General features: G+C 33.7%; 1 protein-coding gene across 1 annotated transcript in view; it reads right to left on the reverse strand.

The window, feature by feature from the left end:
* PLSCR4 (phospholipid scramblase 4) overlaps positions 1 to 27,866 on the reverse strand; it is a 111,477-nt gene that overhangs the window by 83,374 nt on the left and 237 nt on the right. The window contains exons 2-6 of the mRNA XM_064378786.1: positions 25,022 to 25,268; positions 23,810 to 24,169; positions 14,684 to 14,933; positions 13,061 to 13,170; positions 11,754 to 11,850 (exon numbers count right to left, since the gene is read on the reverse strand). The gene's annotated coding sequence lies outside the window, so the exon portion shown is untranslated. The remainder of the gene's footprint in view (positions 1 to 11,753; positions 11,851 to 13,060; positions 13,171 to 14,683; positions 14,934 to 23,809; positions 24,170 to 25,021; positions 25,269 to 27,866) is intronic.

The following is a 27,866-nucleotide window of genomic DNA, read 5'->3' on the forward strand; positions in this document are numbered from 1 at the left end:
GACACAGTTTTATTCATTTCTTTTATAACTTTCATCTTCTAAATACTTTAATCCCTTACTTCAATCAGCAAGGATCTTCAGTAGAAGATTCAAAATAAATTGTGGAAATGGGCATCCTTGGCCATTTTCAGATCTCAGAGGAACAGTTCTCAGTATTTCTGTATTAAGTAGGTTTTCCATAGATACCCTTTGTCCAGTTGAGAAAGTTTCTTACTTTTCCTAGTTTACTGAGAATTGTTATCATGAATAAATTTTTTTACAGTTATTTTGATAATTTTTTAAATGATTGCATTGTTTCTGTCTTCTATTGTGTTAATATGGTGACTTACATTGGTTGACTTGTGAATGTTAAGCCAGCCACACATTCTTAGAATTAGTCCTTTAATAGAGACATATTCTTCTTATATGTACATAGTAAAATTGCTAGTACTGTGTTTTTTTTTGTTTCTTTAGTTATAAAATTTTCTTTTTTAGTAATATCTGTTAGTTTTTGAAATTAAAGTTATACTGGAATCATAAAACCAATTATAAAATGTTTCTTCCTTCTATATTTTTGTCAAAGAATTTTTGTAATATTGGTGTTATTTATTTATGTATTTATTTATTTCATTTGTTAGTAAATGAACTTGGGCTGGAGGTTTCCTTATGGATGGGATTTTGATAGCAAATTGAACAGTGTGTTAGACACAGGACCATTTAGGTTTTCTGTTTTATCTTGCATTAATTTTTGGCAAGTTGTATATTATGCTTTCAGTAAATTTATTTATTTTATCTTATTTGTTCAATTCCTAATAACTATAATTTATTTTTTCTCTCTTTTTCTTCTTGGTAAGTCTAGTTAGCCTTATTAATTTTATTGATATTTTCTATAGAGGATTATATTTCATTGAGTTCTTTGCTTACATTTATTATTTATTTTCTTTCTTATATATACACTTGGTTTATTTTGATTCTTTTATAATTTATTAGATGTAACCCTAATGATTCACTTTAGAATATTGTTCTTCTTTGGTTTAAGATAGAAATTTGCCTTTAAGCACTACTTCAGATGCATCCACAAATTTTGATATGTTGTGTATTTTCATTATTGTTCTTTGCAAATTCTCTTTTGGGTTCCTATTTTGTCCATAGATTATTTATTAAATGTGTTGTTTAAGTTCCAAATATTTTAAAATATTTTATTATCACTAATTTATAACTTAATTCCATAGCGATTAGAGAGCTCTGTATGATTCAAAATTTTTTAAATTTATCAAAACTTGTTTTAATGCCCGGTATATGGTTTATCTTAGTGAACATACCATTTGTAATTGAAAATAACATGTATTCTATAGTTCTTGGGTATGGTGTTCTATAAATATCATTAGCTTAGGTTCATTAATAGTGTTCACATCTTCTAAGATCTTAGAGGAAATGTTTTCAGTTTTGCCCCATTCCATATGATACTAGCTGTGGGTCTGTCATACATGGCTTTTATTATGTTGAGGTATGTCCCTTCTATAACTAGTTTTTTGAGGGTTTTTATGATAAAGGGATGTTGATTTTTATGTATTTATTTATTAATTTTGAGATAGAGTCTTGCTCTGTCACCAGGCTGGAGTCCTGTAACCTCCACCTCCTGGATTCAAGTGATTCTCCTGCCTCAGCCTCCAGAGTAGCTGGGACTACAGGCACATGCCACCACGCCCAGCTAATTTTTGTATTTTTAGTTAGAGATGGGGTTTCACCATATTAGCCAGGATAATCTTGATCTCCTTACTTCATGATATGCCCGCCTCAGCCTTCCAAAGTGCTGAGATGACAGGCGTGAGCTACCATGCCAAGCCAGGATGTTGAATTTTATCAAATGCTTTTCAGCTCTACTTAAATGATCATATGGTTTTTGTCCTTCATTCTGCTGATGATGTATCATGTTGATAGATTTGTTTCTGTTGAACCATCCTTGCGTCACTGGGATAAATCCTACTTGGTCATGATGCACAATCTTTCTAATGTATTGTTCAATTTGGTTTGCTAGTATTTTGTTGAGAACTTTTGCATTAATATTCATCAGATATATTAAACTATAGTTTTCTTTTTTTGATATGGTTTTGCCTGATTTTAATATTAGGGTAACGATGGCCCTGTAAATGAGTTTTGAAGTATTTCCTCATCTTCTATTTTTTTAAAAAATAGTTTGGGTAGGATTGGTATAGTTCTTTTAAATGTTTGGTAGAATTCAGCAGTGAATCAGTTGGGTCTCAGGCTTTTCTTTGCTGAGAGACTTTTTATTATGGCTTTAATCTCATTAATTATTATTGGTTTGTTTAAGTTTTGGATTTCTTCATGGTTCAATCTTGGTATGTTGTATGTATCTAGGAATGTATCCATATCTTGTATATTTTCCAATTTATTGGCATATAGTTGCTCATAATGGCCACCAATTATCCTTTGATTTTCTGCAATATGAAATGTAATGTCTCCCTTTTCATCTCTGATTTTATTTATTTTTGTCTTCTCTCTTATTTTTTTCATTAGTCTTATAAAAGGTATGTCAATTTTGTTGATATTTAAAAAAAAATTTTTTTGTTTTACTGATCTTTTGTATTGTTTTATTCAATTCAAATTCATTTATTTCTGCTCTAATCTTCATTATTTCTTTTCTTCTATTAATTTTATGATCAGTTTGTTCTTGCTTTTCTAGTTCTTTAACATGCATCTTTAGGATATTTATTTGAAGTTTTTCTTCTTTTTTATGTAGGCACTTATATCAATAAATTTCCCTCTTAGTACTACTTTTGCTGTATCCCATAGGTTTTGGTATATTATGTTTCCATTATCATTTGTTTGAAGAAATTTTCTTTTTAATTTATTCTTTGACCCACTGGTCATTCAGGAGCCTATTTAATCTCCTTGTACTTGTATAGTTTCCAATAATCTTCATTTTTTATTTCTAATTTTATTGCATTGTGGTCAGAGAAGATGCTTGATATTATTTTAATTTTTTAAATGTTTTAAGACTTGTTTTGTGACATAACATGTGGTCTATCCTTGAGAATAATCCATGTGTATTCTTCAGCCTTTGGAAGAAATGTTCTGTAAATATTCATTAAGTCCATTTTTTCTGTAGTACTGCTTACATAATTTTTAGTGTTTTTTTTTTTCTGGATTATAGTATAAATCCTTAACTTTTTACAGCATATTAGAGGAGTATTATACCACTTATTATAAAAGTAGAAACACTGAAACATATGGGTTCATTTACTCTCTGCACAATCATTGTGTTACAGTTTTTATGTATAGCATAACTTTGTTATAAACCCTGTTGTTTATAATTGTGTAATAATTTTTGCTTTAAAAATTAAAAGGAATTAAAATTTTAAAAAAGCATGTATTTCTTCATGGGCATACAAGTTTGCAGTTGGTCTAATTTTGCTTCAGCCTGAAAAATTTTCTTTACTGTTTCTTGTAGTACAGGTGTGGTGGTGACAAATTCTTCATTTTAATTTACTTCGAATTAACTTCATATTACCTTCAATGTTCAGGTATATTTTCACTTGATAAAGAATTCTAGATGCACAGTTGTTCATTTCACTATTGAATTTTGACCATTATTTCTGTATTCTAGGTACTTGTCCTTTTTTTGGACACACAATTGGCAATTATTTTCTCTCAACCTGTAGCTTATCTTTTCATTCACAGCAGAGGACCTTTTGCAAACTAAAATAAAAGTTTTAAATTTTGTTGAGGTCAAATTTATTATTTTTTCCTTTTATATATTGTGATTTTTGTTCTCAAGTCTACAAAGTCTTTGCTTAATCCTAGATCATGAAGATTTTCTCCTATTTTTTCTAAAATTGTTATAATTTTATGTTTTACATTTAAATATCTGATGCATTTGCATATAACTTTTTGTATAAAGTGTGAGGTTTAGGCCATGTATAATTTTGTCTTGGATGTCCAATTACTTCCACATCATTTGTTGAAAGTCAATTTTTCCTTCATTGAATTGCTTTTGTGTTTTTGTCAAAAATCAGTTGAACAAGTTTGTGTGGGTCTATTTTTGGACTCCTTCCCATTGACCTCTATGTCTATGCCTCTATCAATATCATACAGTACTCATTGTTGTAACTTTTAGATGTTACTATTGGGTATACTGAGATCTCTCTTAATTTTTTTTTTTTATTTTTAAGCTATTCTAGGGTCTGTGCCTTTACATGTAAATTTTATGATAAGCTCTAGGTCTACAAAAAACAATTTTGAGGATTTTTACAGAAATTATATTAAACTTACACATCAATTTGGGAAGAATTAACACCTTTACTATGTTGAATCTTCCAATACATGTAAACAATGTATTTCTTCATTTATTTCTATCTTCTTTCATTTCTTTAACCAGAATTTTGTAATTTTCAGCATACAGATTCTGTAGGTTTAAGTGAATAAAATGAGAGAAACTATTCTCCCTAAAATTAAGTCTTTTAGTGAATACATAAGTATTTAAATTTCTTTGGAGTGATTATAAATATTATGACACTTTAAAATTTGTTTTCTACATGCTCATTGTTAGTATACAAAAATGCTATGGATTTTCATGCCTTGATATGTGTCATGTGGCTTGGCTAACCTCATTTACTAATTTTAGAAGTTTTGTTTATTTGGTATGCAGATTTCTTGGGATTTTCCATGTAGACTCATGTCAGTGTTTTGACTCTGTGGGCTTAAACATTTTGCTAGATTTGGAAAGTTTTAAACATCAATTTTTTTGAATGCTCTTTCATCCTACCTCTCTTTCTCCTCTCTAAAGACACAAATGTTAGATGGTTTATTATTCAATAGGTCCTTGAGACTATATTTATTTGTTTTTTCAGTCTATTTTCTCTATGTTATTCAGATTGAAATAACTGATTCTACTCTGTAAATAGGTATTCAGATTGGACTTTTAACAATTCTACCATGCCATGCCATCTGAGCCAGTCTAGCAAGCTTTAAAAGTTTATCTTACATTGTTTGTCATATCTATTATTTCAATTTGTTTCCTTTACCTAATTTCTGTTTCTGTATGGAGTTTTGCTATTTTTCATCTGTTTCAAGACAATTTCTAACTAACTGCTTGTTGAATAATTTTTCCTTTTTTTTTGAGACGGAGTTTCGCTCTTGTTACCTAGGCTGGAGTGCAATGGCGCGATCTTGGCTCACCGCAACCTCCACCTCCTGGGTTCAAGCAATTCTCCTGCCTCAGCCTCCCAAGTAGCTGGGATTACAGGCACGCGCCACTATGCCCAGCTAATTTTTTGTATTTTTAGTAGAGACGGGGTTTCACCATGGTGACCAGGATGGCCTCGATCTCTTGACCTTGTGATCCACCCACCTCGGCCTCCCAAAGTGCTGGGATTACAGGCTTGAGCCACCGCGCCGGGCCCTTGAATAATTTTTCTGTTAGTTGCTTTAAAATCACTTAGCACTTAATTAAAAGCATCACATGGATATTAAACCTCCTACATATTTGTATTTACATAATTTTATTTTCTAAGTCTTACCTTTGTAACTATATAGTAAATTATATATTATTAATTTTACACATCTTTTAAATAATTACTTTATATATGTACATGCATACACAGAATAAATTTACTGTTTAAATTTCCAAAATTATTTCCCCAACAAACAGTAGATTTCTTTTACTAAGACAATGGTTTTCAAGAGTGATCCCCAGACCAGCAGCATTAACAATATATTTGAAATACTTAGAAATGCAATATTTCAGGCTTTACTCTAAGCATATTGAATGAGAAACTCTGAGTATGGACCCAGAAATTTGTAGTTGAATAATGCTCCAGGTGATTCTGATATACAATTAAGTTTGAAAATCACTGCTGTGGGAGATCCTTAGCTTAAGGGTTAGTTGTAATGAATATGTTTGTTCTATTTCTGTTAACTCAAAATTGAAATAGAAATTACATTTTAGGTTTTTTTTTTTTAAGGCAATGCAATTAAATAGCTTCTAAGAAACTGAATCATACAGGTCTGACATAAATCTCAAGTATCAAGTTAACCATAGACTTTCACTTTGCATTTCTAAGTATTTCTAAATATTTCACTTTAAAAGGAAAAAGTAATATGATAATAACAAATACCATTGCTTGCTCTCTACATGCCAGGTATGATTCTAAGCACCTTACATATAACAAACATTTAATTTTCACAATTATATAGGTAAGCAGTTTTTCCATTTTACCGATGGAAAAACTGGGGTATAGGGAGGTTAAACTACTTGCCCAAAACATAGACCTGGTAAGATAAAGCTGAGGTATGGAGCTAATAAGTGGCAGACCTGGAATGTAACTCTAATTGAGTGTTTCCATAATCCCCACTTTAATCATGATGAAATACTTCTGCTTATAATACATTGTTTTAAGTTCTTAATTTTTATTAATAAGATGTTTGCTTCCAAAAAGTAGTGCATAGGGATGAAAAGACTATTTGTATGAGTTGCCTGAGTTAACTGGTTCAGCTCACTAATTAATATGAGTCCTAAAACAAAGCTCTCAAAGATATACAAGCACACAGATGAGAGATTTCTCCTTTATTCTTATACTAGTATGGGGGATACTTAATTCCCATTTGGATCCTTCCCACATGAGGAGTTTCTCTTTGGGAACTTCACATTATTCTCTCAAGAAGGCCGAGTATTATATTGCATACATAATAGTGAATTTAAAAACAAGCAGGAAATCAGCCAGAGCTGCTTTAAGATATGAGATCTTCGGGATATATAGTTACTATTGAGCCTCAGATTGGAAACTGACCCAATGAACACAATTTATCCAAATCAGAATCAAGTTTTCGTTTTCTTTTTAATGACATGCACTAACTGAGACCCTCTGTTCTCCTTCCACCTAATCTACAGGTGACTGAAGCTCCTGGTAAACAGAAAGGACAAGAAAAGCAATCTAATTAAAGGCTGCTATGGCTACTCTAATCACAGTTACCAGGAAATAGACTTTCATCTTTTCCCAGGTCTCCATTTTCCCACTTGGTGGAACAGGCTGGAATGAACATGTATGATGTGATTTATTAACTATATTGGTTTCGACTTGAGTAAGCAGGAGGAGAAACAAGAAGCTTACAAACTCTTTTGAGTGTGCAGGTCAAAGAATTTTGCATACCACAAATTCTTTCTTTACTCTTTCTTCCTTAATCCATGGAACAAACTCCTCCCAAAAACAAACAATTAGTTCACATTCGGCTATACCTCTAAATACTCTTCACCTTGGTTCTCAAAGATTTTCCATAATAACACCAGCAGGGTGTGGCTGATGCCTCAATTGCAGGCTCTGTAGGAGCAGGGTTTGTACAGATTTAGCAGTAACTGAGACCATACTCCAGATTGGCCATACTCCCACTACATTCTTTTTTTTTTTTTTTTGAGATGGAGTTTCGCTCTTGTTACCCAGGCTGGAGTGCAATGGCGCGATCTCGGCTCACCACAACCTCCGCCTCCTGGGTTCAGGCAATTCTCCTGCCTCAGCCTCCTGAGTAGCTGGGATTACAGGCACGCACCACCATGCCCAGCTAATTTTTTGTATTTTCAGTAGAGACGGGGTTTCACCATGTTGACCAGGATGGTCTCGATCTCTTGACCTCATGATCCACCTGCCTCGGCCTCCCAAAGTGCTGGGATTACAGGCGTGAGCCACCGCGCCCGGCCCTCCCACTACATTCTTAACCTTGAACTGACATGAAATCTGGGACATACCATTCTTGGGTTCTGTTCCTGTCTCAGGCCATTTGTGCCACTCTAATCAAATAACTGAGACAAGGTAATTTATAATAAACAGAAATTTGTTTCTTCCATTTCTGAAGGCTGGGAGTTTAAGATCAAGGCACCAGCAGAGCTAATGCCTAGTAAGGGCCCAGTCTCTGCTTCAAAGATGAAGCCTTGTAGCTACCTTCTCTGGAATGCTTTATCTTCACATGGTAGAAGGTGAAAGGGCAAAAAAAGGGACCAAACTCTCTCCACGAAGTCCTTTAAGAATGGCATTAACCCATGCATAAGGGTGAAGCCTTCATGACCTAAACACATTCTACATTCTTGTGGATAATTCATTTAATATTTTTTTACTCCTGAGGAAAATGAATAACTCTTCTACAATAGAGATCTCACCCCCATACCAATATTGTTTGTAAAATATTAATGTTTTAGACTTTGTTTATATTAGATACAACTTTAAAATGAAACATATTCCATGAATCAGATATTTGTTAGGCCTACAGAAATTAAAGATAATTCATCAATTCCTCCAAATTTTTTTCCAACATTTTTCTACTAAAAGCTTGAATAATCAAAGATATAGAAATATGCCTCAGGAGAGGCAGAAGAAGATGGATGGCACTTCTGGATCCATACCACAGCCCTGGGGACCTCACAGCCCTGAAGAGAAGAACAGAGGCCTGAGTAACTTTTCCACCTGTGGATTGTAGAGCCCCAGTCAGACAGTAGCTTAGCAGACCTCGGTGAGACCCAGCACTGTGCTGACATCAAGTCTGACCCAATACAGTCATAGTAGTGAAAGTTTTTTTGAAGTGATAATAACAGAGAGCTCCCCAAACCTAGAGAAAGATATCAATATCCAAGTACAAGGTTATAGAACACCAAGCAGAATAAAACCAAGGAAGACTATCTTACGGCATTTAATAATCAAACTCCCAAAGGTAAAGGATAAAGAAAGGGTTCTAAAAGCAGCAAGATCAAAGAAAAAAATATCATACAATGGTGCTTTAATATGTCTGATAGCAGACTTTTCAGTGGAAACCTTACAGTCCAGGAGAGAGTGGCATGACATATTTAAAGTACTAAAGTAAAATAACTTTTACCCTAGCATAGTTTGTCCAGTGAAAATATCCTTCAAACATGAAGGAGAAATAAAGACTTTCCCAGACAAACAAAAGCTAAGGGATTTCATCAATGCCAGACCCATCCTACAGGAAATGCTGAAGGGAATACTTGAATCAGAAAGAAAAGAATACTAATGAGCAATAAATAATCACCTGAAGTTACAAAACTCATTGGTAATAGTAAGTACACAGAAAAATATAGAATATTATAACACTGTAACTGTGATGTATAAACTAGTCTTATCCTAAATGATCTCAATAATGAAAACTCTGAAACCCTGATGAAAAAACTGAAGAGGAACACCAAAAAATGAGAAAATATTTTATGTTGATGAATTGGAAAAATAAGTATTGTTAAAATGTTAAATGTACCCCAATCAATCTACAGATTCAATGCAATCCCTATCAAAATACCAATGACATTCTTAATAGAAATAGAAATAGAAAAAAATTACTGAAATTTACAGAAAACACAAAAGATCCAGAATAGCCAAAGCTATCAAGATAGCAAAAAGAAAAAAAAATTGGAGGAATTACATCACCTGACTTCAAATTATACTACAGAGCTATAGTAACCAAAATAGCATGGTAGTGGTATAAAAACAGATACATAGATTGTGGAACAGAATAAAGAACCCGGAAATAAATCCTCACACATACAGTAAACTAATTTTTGACAAAGATGCCAAGAATATACACTGGGGAAAAGATAGTCTTCAATAAATGGTACTGGGAAAACTTAATATTCATATGCAGAAAAATAAAACTAGACCCGTGTCTCTCACCATATGCAAAAGTAAAGTCAAAATGGAGTAAAGACTTGAATCTAACACCTGAAACTATGAAACTGCTGCAAGAAAACATTGGGGAAAAACTCCAGGACATTTGTATCAGTCTGTTCTCATGCTGCTATAAAGAACTGCCTGAGATTGGGTAATTTATAAGGGAAACAGGTTTAATTGACTCACAGTTCTGCATGGGTGGGGATGCCTCAGGAAACTTACAATAATGGCAAAAGGGAAAGCAAACATGTACTCTTTCACATTACAACAGAAAGAAGAAGTGCCGAGCAAAGGTAAGGGAAAGCCACTTATAATGCCATCAGATCTTGTGAGAATTCAGTCACTATCACAAGAACAGCATGAGGGTAATAACCTCCATAATTACATTACCTCCCACCAGATCACTCTCATGACATGTGGGTTTTATGGGAACTATAATTCAAGATGAGCTATGAGCACGGGACACAGCCAAACTATATCATTCAGCCCCTGGACCCTCCCAAACCTCATGTCTTCATATTTCAAAACACAATCATGCCTTTCCAACAGTCCCCCAAAGTCTTAACTCATTCAGCATTAATGCAAAAGTCCAAGTCCAAAGTCTCATCTGAGACAAAGCAAGTCTCTTCAGCCTATGAGCTTGTAAAATCAAGAGCAACTTAATCACTTCCTAGATACAATGAGGTTACTAGCATTGTGTAAATACACCTGTTTCAATGAGAGAGACTGGTAAAAACAGAAAGGCTACAGATTCCATGCAAGTCTGAAATCAAATAGGAGCAGTCATTAAACCTGAATGTTTCAAAATGATCTCTTTTGACTCCATATCTCACATCCAGGTCACGCTGATGCAAGAAGTGGGCTTTCATGGCCTTGGGCAGCTCCACCACTGTTGCTTTGAAGGGTACAGCCTCCCGCCCAGTTGCTTTCATGGGCTAGCATTGACTATCTGTAGCTTTTCGAAGTGCATGGTGCAGGCTGTAAGTGGATCTACCATTCTGGGGTCTGGAGGACAGTGGCCCTCTTCTCATAACTCCAGTAGGCAGTGCCCCAGTGGGAACTCTGTGTGGGGACTCTGACCCCACATTTCTCTTCCATACTGCCCTAGCAGAGGTTCTCCATGAGGGTTCTGCCCCTGTAGCAAACTTCTGCCTGGACATTTAGGCATTTCCATACATCCTCTGAAATCTAAGTGGAGGTTCCCAAACCGCAATTCTTGACTTCTGCATATTTGCAGGCCCAGTGCCACATGTACACTGCCAAGGTTTGGTGCTTGGACCCACTGAAGTAATGGCCTGAGCTGTATATTGGCCCCTTTTAGCTACAACTGGAGCTGAAGCAGCTGGGATGCAGGATACCATGTGTTTAGGTTGCATAGAGCAAGGGGACCCTGAGCCCAGCCCAAGAAATAATTTTTCAATCTTAGTCCTCTGGGCCTATGATGGGAGGGGCTGCCATAAAGGTCTGTTATATGCCCTGGAGACATTTTACCCATTGTCTTGGTGGTTAACATTCGGCTCCTTGTTACTTATGCAAATTTCTGCAGCCAGCTTGAATTTCTCCCCAGAATTTTTTTTCTATTACATCATCAGGCTTCACATTTTCCAAACTTTTATGCTCTGCTTTCTCTTGAATGCTTTGCCACTTAGAAATTTCTTCCATCAGATACCCTAAATCATTTCTCTCAAGTTACAAGTTCTAAAAATATCTAGGGCAGGGGAAAAATACCACCAGTCTCTTTGCATAGCAAGAGTGACCATTACTCCAGTTCCCAACAAGTTTCTCATCTCCATCTGAGATTGCCTCAGCCTGAACTTCATTGTTCATATCACTATCAACACTTTGGTAAAAGCCATTTAACAAATCTCTAGGAAGTTCCAAACTTTCCCACATTTTCCTGTCTTCTCTTGAGCCCTCCAAACTTTCAACCTCTGCCTGCTACTCATTTCCAAAGTTGCTTCTACATTTGATATCTTTACAGCAGCACACCACTCTCTGTGGTACCAATTTAACATATTAGTCCATTCTCACACTGCCATAAAGAACTGCTTGAGACTGGGAAATTTATAAAGAAAAGAGGTTTAATTGACTCACAATTCAGCATGGCTGGGGAGGCCTCAGAAAACTTGCAATCATGGTGGAAGAGGAGGTAAACACAACTTTCTTCACATGATGGCAGGAAGGAGAAGTGCTGAAAAAAAGCAGGAAAAACTGCTTATAAAGCCATCAGATCTCATAAGAACTCACTCACTATCTTGAGAACAGCAGGACAGTAACTGCCCCCATGATTAAATTACCTCCCACCAGGTCCCTCCCATAACATGTAAGGATTATAGGAACTAAAATTAAAGATGAGATTTGGGAGAAGACATAGCCAAACCATTTCCACATTAGTCTGGGCATAGATTTCTTGAGTAAGACTTCAAAAGCACTGGCAACCAAAGCAAAAATGGGCAAATGGGGTCATACAAAGTTAAAGAGCTTCTGCATAACAAATGATACAATTAACAAAGTGAAGAGACAACCCATAGGATGGGAGTAAGTATTTGCAAGCTGCTCTTTTGGTAGTGGATTAATAACCAGAATATATAAGGAGCTCAAATAACTATATAGGTAAAAGTCAAATAAGCTGATCAAAAAATAGTCTGGGAAGGGTAGTGTGGGTACTGGGAGGTGGGGAAGGTCAATGGGTAAAAAAAAAAATAGAAAGAATGAATAAGACCTACTATTTAGCAGTACAATAGGATGACTATAGTCAATAATAACTTAATTGTACATTTTTAAAATAAAGAATGTAATTGGATTGTTTGTAACTCAGAGGACAAATGCTTGATGGAATGAATATGCCATTCCCCATGATGTGCTTATTTCTCCATTACATGCCTGTGTCAAAACATCTCATGTACCCCATAAATATATATATATCTACTATGTACCCAGAAAAATTAAACAACTTAAGAAAATTAAGATGGGGGTATACAAAAAAAGAAATATGCTCCAAGTACCCTAATATGCAGTATACGAAAATTAAAATGTTAGAATAAATATCATTTTTAACTAAATTAGATTAAACATGTATAAGGTTTTATTTTAATTTTCATTTTTCTTGCATTAAAGCAAAAATAACAAACAAATAAGACATACCAGGTAAATGTAAGAGTATTAAAAACTGACTCATTTAAATAGGAACCATCCTCATCTTCATTGCCTATTCTAAGATCCATGGGTAGAAGGCAGCCACCTGAATGAACCAAGCCCAATAAATATTCAAAAGGAAACATACTATCAAGCATTTTTTAGAGTTCTGATATAAAAATTTAGCAATTTTTCACTGTCAAAAAGATCAATATACTCAGATGTCAAGCATAGACCTATGGATCCTTGAAAAGCTAATGCCATACCTGGTGCAGTGGCGCACGCCTGTAATCCCAGCACTTTGGGAGGCCAAGGCGGGCGGATCACAAGGTCAAGAGATTGAGACCATCCTGGCCAACATGGTGAAACCCTGTCTCTAAAAAAAAAAAAAAAGAAAGAAAAGCTAATGCCAGTTGGCAGAGGTAGCATTACAAATTAATGAAAAATAAAAGTCTTCATTGATATAGGGAAAATTAGCTATGTATATAAAATCAATTTCAATCTGTATCTCATAGCATATAAATAATGAATTCTAGGTATATTAATTATCTAAATATGAAAAGCAAACTTTTGAAAAAAGCAAAAATGCAAAAGCATAAACTGTATACAAATTGCTAAATCTAGTCAATATTTACAACAAAATATAAAGTGAAAGGAAAAATTACGTTCTGGAAGATATTTTCAATGCATATAGCTGACAAAATTTTGTAATAATAAAAAAGATTTTATAAATCAATAAGAAAAAGTATCAGCAAATAACAAAAACTAAGTAAGTTATGTTTTAAAAAAATGATTCACATGAGAAAACATGAATAGTCAATAACAAAGGAGAAGATATTCAGTTTCACTAGTAACCTCAGAGTGAAATTAAAATTACAATAACATTTCTTATTATAAATATCAGTTGACAAAATTTAGAAAAATCCAGATAATGAATGCCAAGTTTTGACAGGGATGTAAAGCAATGGCATAGTTCATACACTGCTGAGAAAATAAATTGGTACAACCTCTATGAAGAGCAATGTTGCCATATCTTGTAATGATAAAGATGTTTATATCCTTAGAACCAGCAGTTAAATTTACAAGGATAATCCTAGAGATTCTCTTTTATGTATGGACAAAGAAATATGAACAGAAATGTTTAGTGCAAATTTTAACCAAAAGCTGGCATCAACTAGCACCCACATCAAAAAGAGAAGAGTGGTATATTCATAAACAGAGTAACATATTAACATTAAATAAATTAGAGTTACGTATCAACATGGATACAGTACTGAACATAATATTAAATGAAAAGAAAATAGTCAAAGGATGTGTATGGTATATAGTATATCCTTCTTGTCCAAGATTTATGATTTTTGAGCTTTCAGTTACCCACTGTCAATTACAGTCCAAAAATAGTACATGGACAACTTAGAAATAAACACTTTTTAAGTTTTAAATGGCACACAATTCTGAGCAGTGTGATAAAATTTTGTATCATCAGACTCTCCTGCCTGGGATGTGAATCATTTCTCTATCCAGTGTATTCAAACTGTATATGCTACGCCCCTGTCTGTTAGTCACTGAATTAAGGGTAATGGCTCAGGGCAGGTATAAAGCATGCTTCAATTGTGTCTATAATATCTGAATTTTTAAGCTGATATGGGGTACTCAGGTGTTTATAAAAACATGTTGTAAACTTGTGAGACATTAAATGCCAGTATAAGAGCTCCCATTAATACTAGTGTGGAAAGTACACCCCCACCACAATTTAGAAATAATTTTCTTTAGAAAATAGGACATTTTATATCAATCAAATATTTTAGGTTGACATACTAGTTAGCTAGGGCTGCCATAACAAAATAACATAGACTGGGTGGTTTAAGTAACAGAATTTATTTTCTTACAGTGATGGAGACTGAGAGCAAAGATCAAGGATTCAATTCAGCAGGTTTGGTTTCTGAGGCCTCTCTCCACTCTTCTGAATTCAGATTTTCTCTTCTTATATAGGATAGCATTCAGATTGGATTAGAGCCCACTCTACTGGCTTCATTTTAAATTAATTACTTCTTTTAAGGCCCTATCTTCAAATGCAGTCACATTCTGAGATATTGGAATTTAGGGCCTTCACATATGAATTTGGAGCACACAATCAACCTATTAACAGTTAGGGAATCGAGCAAAGGGTTAGAATAAAGTATAATCCTTAGATAAAGAATACAGCATAAATTACATTTTATCATCACAAATGATGAAGGATTTATATATTTCCAAGACTTTCAGAATAAGTACTCCTGGAATAAACAGAGTAATAAAATATATTTATCTTTATCGTTAGCTATTTTGAAGGCCAAAGAAGAAACTCCTAGTTAAAAATCTTCTCTTATCTCTATGCAGCACAATATCTGGGAATATTTTTGATAAAAAATTTGTCCTCATACAATTAAACACTTTGAAAAGAACATTTCCATAGCTGTTTCAATTAATTGTGGATATTCTTTGATACCACACCAAAATTCAATGAGTGCTAATTTTTTTTTTTTTTTCTTTGAGACAGAGTCTGGCTCTGTTGCCCAGGCTAGAGTGCAGTGGCGCGATCTTGGCTCACTGCAACTTCCACGTCCCGGGTGCAAGTGATTCTGCACCTCAGCCTCCTGAGTAGCTGAGATTACAGGTGCACACCACCACACCTGGCTAATGTTTTGTATTTTTAGTAGAGAAAGGAGTTTCACCATGTTGGTCAGGCTGGTCTTGAACTCCTGATCTCATGATCCACAAGCCTTGGCTTGTGGGATTACAGGCACGAGCCACCGTGCCCAGCATCCTAACCTTTTTTTTTTTTTTTTTTTTTTTTTTTTGGAGACGGAGTTTCGCTCTTGTTACCCAGGCTGGAGTGCAATGGCGCGATCTCGGCTCACCGCAACCTCCGCCTCCTGGGTTCAGGCAATTCTCCTGCCTCAGCCTCCTGAGTAGCTGGGATTACAGGCACGCACCACCATGCCCAGCTAATTTTTTGTATTTTTAGTAGAGACGGGGTTTCACCATGTTGACCAGGATGGTCTCGATCTCTTGACCTTGTGATCCACCCGCCTTGGCCTTCCAAAGTGCTGGGATTACAGGCGTGAGCCACCGCGCCCGGCCTAATGAGTGCAAAATTCTTAAAGATTCATTGCAGTATGGAATCTGCAATTCTATCAATAAACTTTTGTACTCTGTTCCAGTAAAATCCATTCATCTATCTTGCACTTTGAATCCATCTTTTATCCAAGTGTGATTTTGTAATATTATGCATTGGATATGGGCACATATTGGTTCACCAAATTATGTCAGCCTTCTAAATATACAGTAAAAAATTCTAGTGTATATGTATGAGAATGAAAAAGGCAAATAGCATGCCAATATTATTATGAATACAGTTCTGACATTGCAGACTCTGCTCTAGTCAGTAGCTTTGTGCTTAAGAAAGCAAGATCTGGTGCCAAATTTCAGGGACTGCTATCTCTGTCCAACCCCTTGATGAGTAATTTTCTTTCTTTATGCATCTGTTTTTTAAAATCTCTGAAATGGATATAAGAAAAATATCTACATTGTAAACTGTTGTATACTGAAATAACATAATACATGTAACATACTTAGAACTGTGTTGGCATATGGTAAATGGTCAGGAATAATAGCTCTCACTACATTTGCTATTTTACTTAACTGTATTTGGGCTTTAAATTCTCTATCTATGTTCTCCATTTTACCTTGTTTCTTCTCATGGCCTCTGTCCCTCAGGTCATGTGTTATCTTACATCCTAACTGAAGGAAAATTTCATGAATAAGGATCATCTCTTATCTAAACTGGAAGGCAGGAAACAGTAATGAATGCATTGCAGGAAGTGAGATTGCAAAAATTTGGAGGGCAAAGTATTTGAGTTATTTAATCACAGGAAACCAAAAGTTTTCCTGGAGGAACTCCAAACTTTCTCATGTCATTCCTCTGTTCTGGGGCCCAGGAATGGAGATTTTTCCAGAGCTTTTCAAATTATTGTAATGTGCAATGAGGAGCTGATAACTGACAACATGAACCAATGTGCTCAGTCTGTGCTCCATGTAAGGAACACCTCCGGGACTTAAAAAAAACAATGCCTGAGTCCCATCCAGAGCCATTAAATTAATCTTTGGAAGTGGGGGCCCTGGACTACTGTTTTATTAAAGTTGCCCTCATTAACATAAGTGTCTCCAAAGGGTTAGAAAGCCTAAATTATAACCTACTAACTCACATCCTATAGGAAGCCAGCTATAGGTAGGCAACATTTAAAGTTTATCTTTCATTTTTTTGAATTATAAAATTGATAGTATTTATTTAAATAAATTCCAGCAATGCATATACCGCTGAAATGAAGATGAACTTACTTAATTTTACATTCCAGAAGTATCTATTATTGAAACCTTGGTCTATGCTTTTTTTATCCAAAGCAAATCTCCAACCAATCTTTTTATTATGAAAAATGTTAAGCATATACCAAAATATGAAGAATTGTGTACTGAACCCCTTTTTACCGCTTATCCATTTCAAACAAATATCAACATGTGGACCAATAAATTCTTTTTAAAAAAACAATTCTATAGAGGTATCATTGACATATAAAAAGTTGCATATATTTAAGGTGTACCACTTGATGTTTTGATATACATATGTAATGTGAAATGAACACCAAAATCCAGTTGATCAATGTGTCTATCACCTCTACAGCTATTATATGTGTGTGTGCCAAGATTTAATTTAAGATCTATTCTCTTAGCACATTTCAATATAAAATGCTGTATTAACTATTGTCACCATGCTGTTCATTATGGTCTCCATAACTTACTAATCTTGAATAACTTAAACTTTATACCTTTTGATCAGACATTCCCCATTTCCTTTCCATGCACCCAGACCCTAGGAACCACTACTTCTCTATGCTATTATGAGTTTGACTATCTTAGATTCTACATGTAAGTGAGATTTTGCTGTATTTTTTTTGATATCCTGCTTATTTTACTTAGCATAATGTCCTACATGTCCATCCATGTTGTTGCAAATGGCACTATATTCTTCTTTTTAAAGGCTAAATAATATTTCATTGTGTATATTTACCACATTTATTTATTTATTTATTCATCAAAAGACATTGAGGCTATTTCCATATCTTGGCTACTCTGAATAACGCTGCAGTGAATACGGGAATGCAGATATCTCTTTGCAGTTCTATCTTCTATTTCTTTGGATATATACCAAGAAGTGGAGTTGCTATATCATCATATAGTAATTCTATTTTTGTAAGTATGCCCGTTTTATTTCTATAACGACTGTACCAATTTACATTCCCATCAATAGTATATAAGACTTTCTTTATTCTACATCCATGTTTGTACTTTTTTTTTTCTATTTGATAATTGCCATTCTAACGTGTGAGAAATATCTCATTGTGGTTTAGATTTTCGTTTCCCTGTTGATTAGTAATGTTAAGCATTTTTCATATAACCATTGGCCATTTGTATATCTTCTTTTGTGAAATGTCTATTAAGATTACTTGCCCACATTTCTATAGGGTTATTTATTTTTGTTGCTATTGAATTGTTTGGATTCGTTATATATTCTTCCTATTAATGGGTTCTCGGATGAATAGTTTGCAGATACTTTCTACTATTTTGTAGGTTGTCTATTCATTCTGTTGGTTGTTTCCTTTGCTGTGTAAAAATTTTTTTAGTTTGATGTAATTCCATTTGTCTATTTTTGCTTTTGTTGTCTGTGTTTTTGAAGCCTTACTTACATAGTCTTTGAACAGATCAAAGTTCTGAAATATTTTTCTAATGTTTTCTTCTAGGAATTTTATTTCAAGTCTTCAATTAATTTTGATTTGATTTTTGTAAATGGTGAGAAATAGGGATCTAGTTACATTTTTCTGCATATAGATATCTAGTTAGTTTCCCACCACCACCATCTATTAAAGGGACTATCCTTTCCCCAATGTAGGTTCTTGATGCCTTTGTTGAAAATCGGTTGGCTGTAAATGTGTGGATTTATTTCTGGGTTTTCTATGCTGTTCCCTTGGTCAATATATCTGTTTCTATACCAATACCATGCTGTTTTGGTTACTATACAGCTCTGTAGTATATTTCAAGTCTGGTAGTGTGATTCCTCCAGCTTTGTTCTTTTTGCTAAGATTTGCACTGGTTATTTAGGATCTTTTTGTTTCCATTAAAAGTTTAGGATCTGTTTCCTACATCTGTGAACAATGCCATTTGTATTTTGATAGAAATTGCATTAAACTTGTAGATTGCTATGGGCACTATGCACATTTTAACAATATTAATTCTTTCAAACCATGAACATAGGTTATCTTTTCACTTTTTTATGTCCTCTTGAATTGTTTTCATCAGTGTTTTAGAGTTTTTATTGTAGACTTCTTTCACTTCTTTGGTTAGGTTTATTCCTTGGTATTAAATTTTATTTTATTTTTGTAGGTATTATCAATGGAATTGCTTTTGTGATTTGTTTTTCAGATTGTTCACTGTTGGCATATAGAAATGCTGCTGATTTTTGTGTGTTGATTTTGTGTCCTGCAGCTTTACTGAATTTGTTTATAAATTCTAACAGTTTTTTTTTTTTTTTTTGGTGAAGTCTAGGTTTTTCTAAATATAGGATCATTTCATCTGCAAATAAGGATAATTTGATTTCTTTCTTTCCAACTTGGATTCCTCTATTTCTTTCTCTTCCCTATAATCTAGCTAAGATTTCCCATACAACGCTGAATGAAAGTGGTAAAAATGGGCATCCTTATCTTGTTCCATATCTTAAAGGCTTTCAATTTTTCCCCATTCAATATGATGTTAGCTGTGGGTTTATAATGTATGGCATTTATTGTTTTGAGGCATGTTCCTTATATTCCCAATCTGTTGAGAGTTTTTATCCTAAAAATATGTTGAATTTTATTGGATGTATTTTCAGCATCTACTGAAATGATCACATAGTTTTTGGGTTTTAATTAGTTAATGTGACATATCTAGTTTATTGATTTGCATTTGTTGAAACATACTTGCATCCCTGGGATGTACCCCACTTGATTATGATGAAATAATCATTTTAATGTATTGCTGAATTCAGTTTGCTAGTATTTTTTGAGGATTTTTCATTTATGTTCATCAGAGATGTTTTCCCTTAGTTTTATTTTTTTTGTTGTTGTGTTCTTGTCTGGTTTTGGTATGAGGGTAATGTTGGCCTTGTAGAATGAATTTGCAAATATTCTCTCCTCTTCCTTCAATTTTTTGAAATAGTTTGAGTAGAATTTATTTTAGTTCTTTAACTGTTTGGTAGCATTCATGAGTGACTCTTACATGGTTTGGTTCTCTGCCCCCACCCAAATCTCTTCTCAAATTGTCATCCCCACATATTGAAGGAGGGACATGGTGGGAGGTGATTGGATCATGGGGGCAGTTTTTCCCATTCTGCTCTCATGATAGTGAGTTCTCATGAGATCTGATGGCTTAAAAGTGTATGGCAGTTCCCCTATCTCTCGCCTGTCACCATGTAAGACATGCCATGCTTCCCCTGTGCCTTTCACCATGATTGTAAGTTTCCTGAGGCATCCACAGCCATGCAGAACTGTGATTCAATTAAAACTCTTTTCTTTATAAATTACCCATTCTCAGGTAGTTCTTTATAGTAGTGTGAAAACAGAATAATACAGAAGCCATTAAGTTTCTATATTTTACTCTGAGAAAAGATATTTTATTACTGTTTCAATTTTATTTCTATTGGTCTATTCAGATTTTCTATATTTTATGATTTAGTCTTTGTAGGTTGAATGTATACAGAAATTTGTCCATTTTTTCCAAATTTTCCAATTCATTGGTGCATAGTTGTTTATAGTATTCTCTAATAATCCTTTGTATATCTGGGTATCAGTAGTAATATCTCCTTTTTTTGTGTATCTAATTTTACTTATTCATTCTTTTTTCCATAGTTTAGCTATAGTAATTTTATCTTTAAAAAAATAAACTTTATTTATCTGTTGTATTGTTTTTTAGTCTCCATTTTATTTAAATACTATCCTGATATCTGTTATTTCTTTCTTTGTACTTTATTTTTTTTTTCGGGTTCTTGCTATTTTGCCTATGCTTGGCTTGAACTCACAATCTTCTGCCTCAGGCATCTGAATAGCTGGGACTACAGATATGTTCCATTGAGACTTGCTTTCCTTCTGCTAATTTTTGGTTTGATTTGTTCTTGCATTTTTTCATCCTTTGAGGTGCACTGTTAAGTCGTTTATTTGAAGTCTTTATACTTTTTTGATATAGGTTTCTGTTTGCTATAAACTTTCTCTTAGAATCACTTTAGCTGTATCCCACAGATTTTGATATGTTGTGCTTCCAGTTTCATTTGTCTCAAAAAATTTTTTAATTTCATTTTTAATTTCTTTATTGACACATTATTTGGGAGCATGTTGTTTAATTTTTATGAATTTGTACAGTTTCCAATGTTCCTTCTGTTATTGATTTCTGGTTTTATTCCACTGTGGTCAGAACAAATACTTGACATAATAATTCCAGTGTTTAAAAAATTTGGTCTGGGTGTGGCAGCTCATGCTTCTAATCCCAGTCCAGTAGTTCAGGGCTGCAGTGAACTATAACCACGCCACTCTGCTCCAACCTGTGCAACAGAATGAGACTTCATCTCAAACAAAACAAAACAAAAATGTAATAGGACTTACTTTGTGACTGAACATCTGATCTGTCTTAGAGTATATTCCATTGTGCTGTTAAGAAAAATGTGTATTCTGTAGCTATTGGATGGAATGTTCTGTAAAATTTGGGCTGAGTATGGTGGTTCATGCTTGTAATTCCAACAGTTTAGAATGCCAACGTAGGAGAACCACTTGAGGTCAGAAGTTTGAGACCAGCCTGGGCAACGAAGAGAGACCCTATCTATAAAAAAAAATTTTTTAAATATATATTAGTTACATTTAGTGGTTGATGCTGCAGTCCCAGCTACTTGGAAACCTAGGCAGGAAGCTCACTTGAACCCAGGAGTTCAGGGCTGCAGTGAGTCATAATCAGAGTGAGACCTCATCTTGAAAAAAAAAAACCATTTGATACGACTTATTTTGTGACTAAACATATGGTCTGTCTTGGAGAATGTTCCATTGTGCTGTTAGGAAAAATGTGTATTCTGTAGCTATTGTGATATTATCTTGCTGTATTGATCTCTTTATAACTATGTAATGGAATTATTTTGCTTTTCTTTTTACCATTCTTGACTTAAAGTCTTTTTTATCTAAGTATAGTTATGCCTGATTATTTTGGTTTGAATTTGCATGCAATATCTTTTTACATCTCTACACTTTCCGCTTATGAATATCTTTATAGGTGTTATGAGTTTCTTGAATACATCATTAATTAGGTCTTTCACTTTCATTCAGCCACTCTATATCTGCTAATTGGAAAATTTAATCTAACCAACCTTTGATTTAGAATTAAGATTGTTACTGATAAGTAAGGGTGTACTACCGCCACTATGTTACTTGTTTTTTAAATCCTTTCTGTTATTTTTCTCTCTTACTACCTTCCTTAATGTTAAGCAATGTTTTCTAGTAGTATGTTTTGAATCCATGCTATTTATTTTTAGTGTATCTTTTAGAGGTTTTTGATTTTCAAATACTTTTACAAATTGTTTTGTCAAATACTATGTACCTTATTTATTTCAAATTTGTTTAGCTTACAAATGTATTTTTAAATTTATCTTCTACCTCGCCCAAGGAATACAAGCTTCAATAGGTCTAGAAAAGCAAAACAACAACAACAACAAAAAAAAATTAAAAATCCATGCACTGGGGAGACAAATTTAGAATTTAAGAATAAACTTTAAAAGGAAGATACTCATGAGAAAGTAAAATTTTAATGAATGTTGGAAATGTAGGAAATATAACCAATGCATAGGATCACTAAAGATAAAGTGAACTCATTCAAATTTAATGTATTAATTTAATTCATAATTATCCCAGCATTTAAAAAATTATCTAAAATAATATTCAAATTATGGGAGAAATAAGTTCCCCCACATAGGCAAGGAAAATATTGAAAATATTGAAAATATAATTTAAATGATAATTCAAAGTAATAAATCTGAATATTTTCCACATCAGTGATTCTGCACAAGAAGTGATTTTTCTAGTCCGTATCCATGAGTAATTCAGTCCATTTGACTAGCTTTCAAAGTGTAGCTTTTCAATGCTATAGACTCACAAATACATAACAAGTGTTAAAAAAGTTTGCTAATCTATTTTATAGTCTTCTCTTGTTCAACCCACAGTTTATTTTTTTAATCATAATTATACAGTGGTGTGTTGTGAATTTGAAGAACAAATATTCAAAATATTTTGTATTTTAGAATTTGTCTGTAGGTTACATAGAGTAAAAATAATAGAATATTTTAAGATATTTGATTATTTCCAATAAAGATGTAAAATTTGATTCAATTTTTAATATATATTTTTTAGACTTACCATGTGTTACATGTGAGTTTATTGCCATCTAAATTGTTACAAAGAATCTCTGTCCATTTTCTATTTATTAAATTTAGTAATGTTTTCCTTCAGTATCCCTATTCCCATCAATTCTTGTTTTGTTCATAATGTATATTTTTTTGGGTTCTCCAGAGAAACATAACTAATAGTATAAGTAGATAGATAGCTATATAAAAATATGGACCTTTAGTTTAGTCTATCTTTAGTTTGTCTTTAGTCTCTCAGTTTCTAAGTTTTCCATATACTTAGGAAATCCTCAGAATTGGGGCACATGGTGGGACTTACAGTTATCTTTTAACATTTTTCTGCAGCAAAGGGAAAGGAAGGAGAAATTTGGGGTTCTGAGAATAGACAAATAGAAGTGGGTACTCCCATGGTGCAACTGTTTCTTTCCAATTCAGGTTACCTTAACTACTTGAACATACAAATGACAAAACTGGCACTTTGCCACTGAAAGGTGGTAAGAAAATAGTGACTTACCCTGTCTGCCTGAAGTTTCTCTGCCTCTATCAATGGTACACAGCAGCAAACATTACACAATGCAGGTAGGAACTCATAGGCTAAGGGTCAGCAGGAGCACAGGTCTCTGTTTTTGCATTACTCCGGAGAGACGTGCTTGGACCATGGAACTGGTTGCTGACACAGATCATTGGCCTTCTGCTGCTTTCTATTTTTAATTGGGTAAGTATAACAATGATGTTGCTCAGGAGAATAGATACTTTAAGATTTGTGGTAAGTTTTCTAATGATGTGCTGGAAAAAGCCAGCTCTCTAGCACTTGGAGACAGTGAAGGAAGTTGCCAGGCCACCCAGAGAGAATGCTCCAGCACTCCTTTTCTTCCTATAATTGAAAGACAAAATATAAGTAACATGTTGTTAAAATGGTAAAGCATTACATAAATTGAATCAGTCTATCTCTGAATACCAAAAAGTAATAATGAAATATTAAAATGAAGAGTACAATTTTCTATGTGGAGATTATAAAACACACATTAATATTATGTTCTTTTTTTTTTTTTTTTGAGACGGAGTTTCGCTCTTGTTACCCAGGCTGGAGTGCAATGGCACGATCTCGGCTCATTGCAACCTCCGCCTCCTGGGTTCAGGCAATTCTCCTGCCTCAGCCTCCCGAGTAGCTGGGATTACAGGCATGTGGCACCATGCCCAGCTAATTTTTTTGTATTTTTACTAGAGACGGGGTTTCACCATGTTGACCAGGATGGTCTCGATCTTGACCTCGTGATCCACCCACCTTGGCCTCCCAAAGTGCTGGGATTACAGGCGTGAGCCACTGCGCCTGGCCCCCTTATTCTATAAATATTTAGCTTGCTATAATACGTAAAGTGATACTGCCCTCTGGCCACTGCTGGCTTCATAGGCCTGATTGTCAGGTAGTCACATAGGGCCTTGTGCTTGCATTAATATGTTGCTGTTTCCATCCTGAAATCTTAATAATATTTGAAGAAGGAACATCATATTTTAGTTTTCACTGAGCTCAACAAATTACTTAGCTAGTCCTGCTTCTGGAAAATATCTTAACATCTCAGAGACTACTGTCTGTGTATTTGTAATGAATGTGATACAACCTATTTTAATTAATTAGAAAAATTGTTGCTGGACAATCATAAGACTGATCCATTTCTTTTCATTATTAGTCAAACAGCTTCACCTCTCAAATAACAGTTTCTCTTACCTATGACAATTGCACTTATTGACCCCAAATGTGCTTGCTTGTTGCTGAAAAGCTCTCCACCCATAATGATGCTTTCTGAAAGTTCTCCAAAGGAAAATACTCCATTGGGTCCTTCTGTAGCTGTCTAGAATGCTCTTCATTTAGCTTATGCAAACCTTTTAGCAAATCACAGGACTTGGGGCAATTGCAACTTCCTCTAGTTTACTGAGGGGATACTTTGGCCCTTCTTGCATCTGTCTTCAAAATACTAAGTGTATGGGAGAGAGAGACAAAGAGGTTTAAAACACTATCAATAGATTATATCTCCAACCTAGAAAGAAGGTACAATTTTGATCTCATTGTGTTCCTGTAGCACATTATGTAAATGTCTTTAATAGCCCTTATCATCTCATAGAGTTGTTGGTTTAATTGTGTTTCTGCTCCCCTACCAGGCTCCTTAAGTAGAAGGATACAGCCTTGATTTTTTTTTTATCTTTACAGCCTGAAATTTAGTCCAAACTTTGATGGAATGTTTATTAAAATGAAATGAAATAAAATGCCAAAGTTATCCCTTTATTCAATGACTTTGGCAGTCTGTATTTCAATGACAATTATGCATTTTTTTCAGGTGAGTTATGTAAAAACTTCCCCAAACTAAAACTAATGAATCCTCAAAACAGATATATAAGTGCTTCATTACCTAAAAGCAATATTTCCAATTAGTTTCTGCTTCTGAGTTTTATTTTCCCAGTGTGATTTAGCTACTGTTTTGGCTAAACAGAAAGTGATCCACTTATTAATGTCCTAGCATAAGATAAAGTGAACCATTATTAGCATAAATCTTTCTCCAATAGCATTTGACAAAAACCATTGATAATTATGTAGGCAACTACAAATTGATTTGTTAGACAGTAGGATCATAAAATGCTTTTTGCTCTTTTCTCATTTGATTTTCCTTTGTCCTGGAATACTGCACTTACACATAAAATTAGTGTCTCTTGAATGACACAATGTGATTAAGGCCATCTTCATAGTAACCAAATAATTTTTTCTGTCTTAATATATATTTTATATATATTATAATATGTAATATATCTAAATTTATAGTTTTAGAACAATTTTTATAACCATAGTTTTATAAGTAATAAAATCTATGTTCAAACTCATTAATCAGGTTAATAAAAATCTCAGCAATTGAAAAATTAAATGTTTTCAGTCTAATGAGAGTATCTAGATGTTTCAGCTACATTTATGGGTATGTTATTAATATGCATATTTCAAATTTGGATAAAACTCTTAGAACTCTAACATGTTATCAATCATAATTGCAGCTATTGTATTGTATGCCACAAAAATAACTAAATTATATTGTCAAATGCTGATTATAATAAACTTCCATCAGATTTTTAACCATGGTTATGCTAAGTTTTTGTCATCCACAGTGATTATTTTGAATTCTTCTCTAAAAGTATTTGCAATCAGATTCAAAGAAAAGACTGTAACAGATATTTGTTCATATTCTTAAAATAGTTTTCTAATATGTTTAAGATCATTTCATATTTAGCTTGACAAAGGTAACCATATTAGCCAATGCACAAAATCAATTGTATTTCCATATACTAGAGACAAAAATTAGAAAATATAATTGAATGATGCCATGTCCAAAAGCATCAAAACATTAGATATCTGGTAATAAAAGTAATAAGAAATATGTAAGGATTTTTTTTGTACTCTGCTAACTACAAAACTTAGATGATAGAAGTTAAAGGAGCCCTAAATAAGAGAGAAATATGTCACATTTTCATATTAGATGTTTCAATATTGTCGAAATATCAGTTCTCCATAAATCAATCTAAAAATTTGTTATAAATCCATATAAAAATTCCAGCAAGTGTTTTATTTGTATATGTAGAAAATGGGTGGAGGGGAGTCGCCAGAGGCTATTGATCTTGTAATAAGTCTTTCCGCAGTGTTTGGCATTTTATACTATTCAAATGTTTTACTTTGATAAATAAACATTAATTTTTAAAGTTTTTAATATATCTTCAATTTCCCTGCTATGTGACAAGCTAGATAGCCCAGAAAAGATCCAAATATACAAAGTTGAGAAACATCAGCATTTAATGAATGGGTACATGACAAGATTTAATAGAGCCTAAGGATGAGTGGCAAGACATAAAAAAATCTCAGAGAATGGGTTTTCTGTAAACCAATAAAAGAGGTTAGGAAAGAATGGTCATCAATACTAAATGCTGTACAGAATCCAATTAAGGTAAGATTTAAAAGGTTCCCTTGGTAAAAAATAAAGTCATGGTAGAAATGCAAGAGAAATTACAGTAAGCTTGTGGTGAATAAGAGGTGAGGCAGTGGAAAAAGGAAGTAGAGAAAATTAAAGAAGCTTAAAATGAAAAACATATATATTAAAGGGAAAGGTAGCTATGTGATCAAAGGAAATTTTGCAGAAAATAGGTCTTTAGCATGTTTACTGATAAGAAAAACATTCTTGGGATTACTTCCCAAACTTGACTGTGCACAATAATTACCTGAAAAACTTTAAAAAATTTTAGTGCCTGTATGTGATGTGGTGATAGGGATTATAAAAAACTTTTGTACATTCCAGTCAATTTTGCTGTGAACCTAAAACTACTCATTAAAAAATATCCAGTGCCCCAACTGTACTTTAGATAAATGAAATCATTTTCTGGGGATAAGACCAAAACAGTGATAGTTTTTTTAAAGCTCCCAGGTGATTCCAATGTGTAGATATGTCTGAGAAGCACTGCATTATTCTAACATTTCTCACAATTACAATTATCTTGAGAATTTGTTATTGATAAAAGACATTGCTGGGTCTTATCCTCAGAGT

This window comes from Aotus nancymaae, unplaced genomic scaffold (assembly GCF_030222135.1).
Source record: "Aotus nancymaae isolate 86718 unplaced genomic scaffold, 86718_ANA_hifiasm-v0.15.2.pri h1tg000019l, whole genome shotgun sequence".
Classification (NCBI taxonomy): Eukaryota; Metazoa; Chordata; class Mammalia; order Primates; family Aotidae; genus Aotus; species Aotus nancymaae.